The 7492-nt window shown below is 42.9% G+C and overlaps 1 long non-coding RNA gene across 1 annotated transcript; it reads left to right on the top strand.

The window, feature by feature from the left end:
* The first annotated feature begins 1195 nt into the window (after window positions 1-1195).
* LOC310842758 lies at window positions 1196-4420 on the top strand. Its single transcript, XR_014563341.1, has 2 exons — window positions 1196-1376; window positions 3946-4420. It is a non-coding gene; the product is annotated as an uncharacterized lncRNA (long non-coding RNA).
* Window positions 4421-7492: the final 3072 nt, after the last annotated feature.

Below are 7492 nucleotides of genomic sequence, written 5' to 3' on the forward strand. Positions count from 1 at the left end.
GAGCTACATGTCGTCAGGATGCAGCCAGGAAACCTCATGGGCTCTATCCTCACTTTCCAGAAAAATAATTAGTTTTCAAGCTAAAATTTTCCCTGGTTGGTTTAATTAAAAATAGAAACAGGCAAATACTCAACAGCAGTAAATGGATGCCAATGAGTTATCTGCAGATCTAGAGATCCTTCAACTCAAGGAATATTAAAACAAATTTGCAGTGTTCAGACTTATTTCTTTTCATTGTTAACTTAATTTTGCATGCATGTGATTGTGAGATACAGGGTGCTTCCATTAATCCTGATTTGTTTGCTGGGAGATTCGGCAATGTTGGCTATTTAATGAACATACATTCTGATTTGTTTGCAGGGCATTGAAGAACATAAGATGAGCCCTGCTGTATTGGGCCAATGGCACATCTTCTCCAGCATCCTGTTCTCACAGTGACCAATAGAGGCCTCTGGAAAGCCCACAAGGTAAAGTAAAGGATGCCTAGATGGTTAAGTCAAGTCAAAGGCGACTATGGGGTCCGGCACTCATCTTGCTTTCAGGCTGAGAGAGCCGGTGTTTGTCCGCAGACAGCTTTCCATGTCATGTGGCCAGCAGGACTAAACCACTTCTGGCGCACGGAGCACCGTGACGAGTGCCAGAGTGCAGCTCTACTTCCCAGCAGTGAAGTGGTTAACACTCATCATATCTATTAAAGGTAAAGGAACCCCTGACCGTTAGGTCCGGTCGTGGCCGACTCTAGGCAGCGCTCATCTCGCTTTACTGGCTGAGGGAGCCGGCGTCCAGCTTCTGGGTCATGTGGCCAGCAGGAGTAAGCCGCTTTTGGCGAACCAGAGCAGCACTCAGAAATGCCGTTTACCTTCCCACCAGAGCACTACCTATTTATCTACTTGCACTTTGATGTGCTTTCAAACTACTAGGTTGGCAGGAGCAGGGACTGAGCAATGGGAGCTCACCCTATTGCGGGGATTCGAACCGCCGTCCTTCTGATCATCAAGTCCTAGGCACTGTGGTTTAACCCACAGTGCCACCCATGTCCCCATCATATCTATTAACTGCTGGTTAATAAACTGACTGATTGATCATATTGATTATGTGAGTACAAAATTAAGTATAATAATAAAGTGTAATAGCGGTTACATGGCTGGGGTAGGGAGGGAGCACTGAGAATAGATATATATTTCAGAAACCTCATGAAAATACCACCCTGCCTGTAATGATGATTTTAGAACCAGGTGATGGAAGTCGCACACTAAAATATCTGGAGGGCACCAGGTTGGGGAAGAGTGGCTTATAACAATGCAAAAGATGACTAAGGGAGAGGATGCCAAGGAGTGACAAACACTTCAGGGAAAGAAGAACTAGAAAGAACGAAGGTATCAAGGGTACTATGTGAACAAATGCAATAACTCATGCATAAGTTATTTACTAATATCCTTTTTTTTGTACTTTGAGTTAGCTTTGAGGACAGAGATAACATGCATCACCCAAAAGAAGAAGGATTCTGTTAACTACTACGTCAATCTGTCTAATTGGTAGCATAATTAACCATATTCTGTAACAGCTCCATATTGTAGGCATAATTTAATGGAATTTAAAAGGCATGGTTATTTTGCGAACCCAGATATAACAAACTGCACGACTCAGATCTACTTTGCTTATTAAATGAATTTAATTAAAATCAAACTTTCATCAACAGCTCAGAGGAAAATATTTAATCTTCGGCACTCTTGCAGTGAAACAAGGATCTCCAGAAGAACTCAAATAGCAGCAGTATTTGAAAAGGAGATTATATATGTAGTAAATATGTTCAAACCATATAAGTGTCTTCTATTTGGAGTTGTGTCAAAGAGGGAGAAAAAAACCAGGTGCTAATTATACAAGTAACATAGTATATCATATTGGCAGATTCCCCAAAGGTTTGCCCTTGGAACACTCCAAATGAGGAAATTAGAGATGTATTATCTTTCAGGATGTCTGGAATTGGATATCTGAAGGGTCTCAGACAGGGACAATCTTGCTCCGGCTAAAGCAGGGCACTCCAAGGACATTAGCCAATAATGAGCACTCACACGTTACATTGTGGGTGCCCTTTGCGGGATCGCGTTTTGTGCTACAGTTCCCAGGGATCTTACTAGCAAACAGGGACTGGCTTGCCTCTCAGGGTTAATTTTTGGAGGTTCACACCCAAGTTTCTTGCTGGGATGTGGGGCCAGCCCCATTTATAAAGAGGGGGTGGAGCTGACAATAGTCAGGGAGACGGCTCTGGAAATTCACCCTCCCTCCCCTCCCTTTGTTTAATGTTTCTTGTTTGCAGGTTAACTTTTTCTTCCTGTTTAGCGGGTGCTGCTACGGTCTTTGACTGGTTGCAGTTGAAGGACTGGGAAGAAATTTTCCTGCATTGGCAGATTTTGTATTCCCTGTAGCAGTTTGTCACAACTTTGGTGCTCATGGCCCTGGGTGGAATCCTTTAGTCATTTCTTCCCTATATGGGGGGGGGCATGAAGTAGTGACTTACCCCCCTGCGGTGGCGATTCCAGGGTCCCCTCTTAAAAAGGGTTATATATAATGGGTGTCACTGGCTGTGATGATTAACATATGAGAAAGTGCTGGAGGTGAAATAGTTAAACAGGTTGCCCAGTCAGGACCCAGGGGGTGGAGTCAGAGGGACTATAAAACCAGCTCTGGGGGAGTTCCTTGAGGAGTTTGTTGGGAGTTGGGTGGTTGGTTGGAGTGGGAGTGAATTGGGCTAGAGTTGTGGGTAGGTTGAGTTAGTGTAATGAAATAGGCTGAGTCAGGAACAGTTAGGGACTAGGCAGACAAGTAAATACCAGAGAGGTGGTTTACTGAGTGAGAGCAGGTAGTGAAAGTTATAGGACTGGATAGGCACCCCATGAATGTAATTGATTGATACTTTTTATGAAACCACATGCTTGTTAAACTGCAATAAATAAACAAAAGTTTATGTTCCAATTTAACCCTGACTGGACTCAGTAATGTCCCAGGTAGGGCCTGAGTGGTGGCAGTGAGAAAGAAAGTGGAGGCACAGGGATCAATAGACGGGGACCCTGTGTGATCACCACATTAGCCATACACTAAAAGGTTGTCAGTGAACTACCCTGCATACAGGGATATAGGCTGGGCTGCCTGCTACACTTATGTCTTGCAGAGCACCCCCATATCCCATTTACCCTGATGTGACTCAGTTCCCCCCCGGCTGGGGGGCTGGGAGGGATACATGCCAAAGGCCTAAGCCAAGGTCTTCCTACATTCAGAAGTTTAATAAATTTGTGGCCTAATTTTAATTCCATAACACGCTGCCAGAGTCTTTATTCCTTCCTTATGATCCCTGGGGGCGGGGGCTATCTCCATCTGGTCACACAATGCCTCCTTATGCTACTTGTGGGATATTTACAATGCAGTCAAACCAACAATGCATGTTTGCTAGATAGGCAGATGATAGGAGATGAAGCTCATAGAGTTGTCCTGAACAAAGCTGCTGACAGGGCTGCCATCTCGCCCTCAGGATTGTGGGCACCCGCCGCTGCAATGTGGATGTGCGACACACCTTTTTTGTGGGGAGGGGCTTGGATTTGGAGGCAGAGAGACTCTGCTTCTGTCTTATTCCCTTCCTCCCCCCCAAAAATGGTGTGCAGCTGGCTGGCTGTAGAGGGCACAGCTGAATTGCTTCTTTCACTGTGGCTGCGACAGTTCAGTTCTGTCCCCAGCAGACAGAGAAACACCCTTTTCTGTGGGGAGGGACTCAGACTCAGAGGCAGAGAGACTCTGTCTCCATGTCCGAGTCCCCCCTGCCCAGAAAGGGTGCCTCGCCACCTTTTATCATATGTGGTGGAAGTGTAAGGTAGTAAAAGAATTTTGGAAAATAATATATAATGAGGTGAAAAAAATGTTTAAAATAACCTTTTCTAACCCTCCCCCCAAAAGCCTTCCTTTTAGGAATTCTAGGTGCCCAAGATCCCAAGGGTGCAGAAAAGACTATTTATGTAAGCGACCAAGGCTGTGGCCAGGGATGGAAAGAAGATGAAGTCCCTACCAGAGAGAAATGGCAGATCAAGTTGATGGATTATGTCGAAATGGCTAAAATGACCAGAAGAATCAGAAATCAAGAAGACCAAAATTTTAACAAGCAACGGGGGAAATTTATAATTTATCTTAAAAACCATTGTAAGCAGCTGAAATCATTAGTAGGAATGGAATAACACTTGTAGTTTAATGGTGAATTTTGGACACAATGGAGAGGTAAAAGATTTGGATTATTATAAAAGATGCAGGAGGAAATGATTAAGAATAGGACCCACAAAGGGGAGGAGGGAAGAGGGAATCTTGTTTCTATGTTGTATGTTGGATATGTGACTGTAAAATTTTAATCTGAAAAACCAAATAAATCATTTTTTTTAAAGTGTGCCTCACTGGCTGGCTGTGGAGGGCGGAGCTGAACATCTTCTCTCTTGGAGGCAGCGCCACTGCCACCTGCCGGCTTTTCTCATTGACTTTGTGGGTGCCCACCCCCCATAATTATATTATTGTGGGTGCCCAAGCACCCATGTCCCCCTGGACTTGGCTCCTATGGCTACTGTATCTGTTATTCCACAACAGATTCTCTGAGTGAGTAAATGTTATTTTTACCTTTTAGAAGACTCTTGGTGTGGTTATCGTTTTAAGGGGAAGAAAAGGGGGGGGGGGGAAATACCAGCAGAACCCAGTCTTCCTTAAAGCATCCTGGATTACTAAACCAAAACTAAAACCAGCATACCTAAGCTTCCTTTTAAGCTGCAAAGGGACAGCACTCTGCTGGACTCACGAATGTGAGTGAGGAAGGAAGGAAGGATAATACAGTGGTACCTTGGTTCCCTAACTCAATCCGTTCTGGAAGTCTGCTCAAATTCCAAAATGTTCACAAACCAAGGTCCGATTGGCCCCAGAAACAATGCCGACAGCTGAAATGGCCGTTTGGCTTCCAAAAAACGTTAACAAACCAGAACACTTACTTCTGGGTTTGTGGCGTTCAGGAGCCAATTTGTTCAGGAGCCAAACCGTTTGGGAACGAAGGTACTACTGTATCTAATAAATATATCCCAGCCTAGCATCTATACACAACCCAACACTACTGGAAAGGACAAAGCAGGTCAGATGATACTTCCTATAAAGACTTTCACATAAGGCTCATACTCTGGCTCCAAGCAACAAGAGATCAGCTCTTGCTGGCTACCAATTTCCTCGACCTCCAGTTGCATGGGAGCTGGTGATCACTAGATGGCTAGTATACCTGGAACCAAATGCATTGATTGTCCAAACCCTACTTGATGCTCCAAGGATTTCCCTTGACATCCCACTTCAGTTGATGAAGCATCCTGGCTTGGCATTATGACCATCCACTCTCACGTCTGTTAGGTTGTCAGGAAATGGGCCACAATTTGGATGGTTCAGAAGGAGCAGGGTCCATGAAAAGGGAATGTGGGGCTTTCCTTTAAGTTGACGAGGGTTTTCTTCTCTCTGACCTGACAAAGAGGGCCTTAAAAGTGCCTTCCCACCAGCAGAAGACAGCATCACCCCAGCATGAGTCCTGGCCATGGTAGCTCATGAACAGATCAACGTCTCCAAGAAAGGTTCTCCACCTCCATCGTTCTGCCCGGACACTGAGGTCCAGCTCCGAGGGCCTTCTGGTGGTTTCCTCGCTGCGAGAAGCCAAGTTACAGGGAACCAGGCACAGGGCCTTCTCAGTAGTGGCACCCACCCTGTGGAACGTCCTCCCACCAGATGTCATAACTACCAAACTTTTAGAAGACATCTGAAGGCAGCCCTATTTAGGGAAGCTTTTAATGTTTAATAGGTTATTGTATTTTAGTGTTTTGTTGGAAGCCGCCCAGAGTGGCTGGGGAAACCTAGCCAGATGGGAGGGGTGTAAATAATAAATTATTATTATTATTATTATTATTATTATTATTATTAATCACTGCACACCTCTTTTCTCCACACTGCTCTGCAATGTCTTTCTAAGGCTCAGCTGAATATCCCCATCTAAAAATATCTGGCTCAAATGGAGCAGTGGGTCTTGTTTTGGAGGAGGGCAACTGCAACATCAATTTTGCTGGTTTATACTGATAATTTGGACTGCTTACCTTGTGGTGATTCTCCCTGTGTCCTTCAGAAAGATTTATGCCACATCCCTAACTTAAGGCATACTTTTCCTATGGTTCCTAGAACATTTAGATGTACATAATTTAGATAAAAATGGGGGTATTATATTCCACCCATGCCTTGTATGATCATTATGAATTGCTGTTTTGATTATTATAGCCACAGGCTATCTTCCTCTTCTGTTTATACTTAAGTAAGTCACACGTCTTTATACATTGGTATTTCACAATGCATCTGTTAGATTTTAATTATTTTCATATTGATAAACCTGGAAAATCCAATTAAGGAATGGGTATACAAAGGAGCTTTCCTTGCTACACCACACTTGTAAGCATGTAGCAGTACACAGAAACATTAGATGTATCACACACAACATACTTTATCTTCCATATAGACATTGTTGCAAAGTTGTCGTACAGAAGGTTCATAATGACCTTTCTTTTCGTCCTGATAAAAGCCTCCTTTCAAGGCTCATTTTACTCATTAACTTTTCTATATGCTATTGACCCTGATATCATTTTACAAAACCATTAGACTGTTACAGGCCTCTAATGCTGATATTTCTGGGCTCACAGTTTTGTACTTGACGAAACTATATTGCTTTGGGTATTCTACATCTACCATTATGTCTAATGACAAAGATCTCATTGATTTTGATGGATTCACTCCTTGTAAATTGCTGCATTTTACCTTGAAAATCCCCTCTCTGGATGCTTCAAGAATTGAAATGTATCAGGATGCATTGTTGTATTCTAGAATCCCTTAACACATAGAAGGGCCACAGTATCATTTAGATTTAGGGGAAATATTCTGGTGTGAATGTTGTTCAAGATATCTAGGCCTTTCAGTTTATTTTCATATTGCAAAATAACGTCAGTTCATCACATCTGCAAATCAAATCTGTCATGTTCAAAGCATAATTGACCCCAGAGTAATCAATGTCATTAAGTAAATTCAACATTGCCTTTAAAATAAAATTAATATTTTAAGTATTCAGATTTGTTATTTTCTAATCATCTTAATTAGTGATATTAGTTCAATATCACATATTGGTTAATGTTCCTAAATATGTAATGAATAAACACATTATCTACTGTCATGCCAACAGAAGACCTGCATGTTCTATGAATTGATCTTTAATATCCCCCTCAGTCTTGAGGACAACTTAATGCCTCTGGTACTGGGTCCAGTCAACCCAACCTTCAATGTCAAATTGCACATTTAAGCAGTCCATCTGGATTATGATACAGTGGTACCTTGGGTTACAGACGCTTCAGGTTACAGACTCCGCTAACCCAGAAATAGTACCTCGGGTTAAGAACTTTACTTCAGG

This window comes from Podarcis gaigeae (genome assembly GCF_964106915.1).
Source record: "Podarcis gaigeae genome assembly, chromosome: 4".
In the NCBI taxonomy this organism is placed as follows: domain Eukaryota; kingdom Metazoa; phylum Chordata; class Lepidosauria; order Squamata; family Lacertidae; genus Podarcis; species Podarcis gaigeae.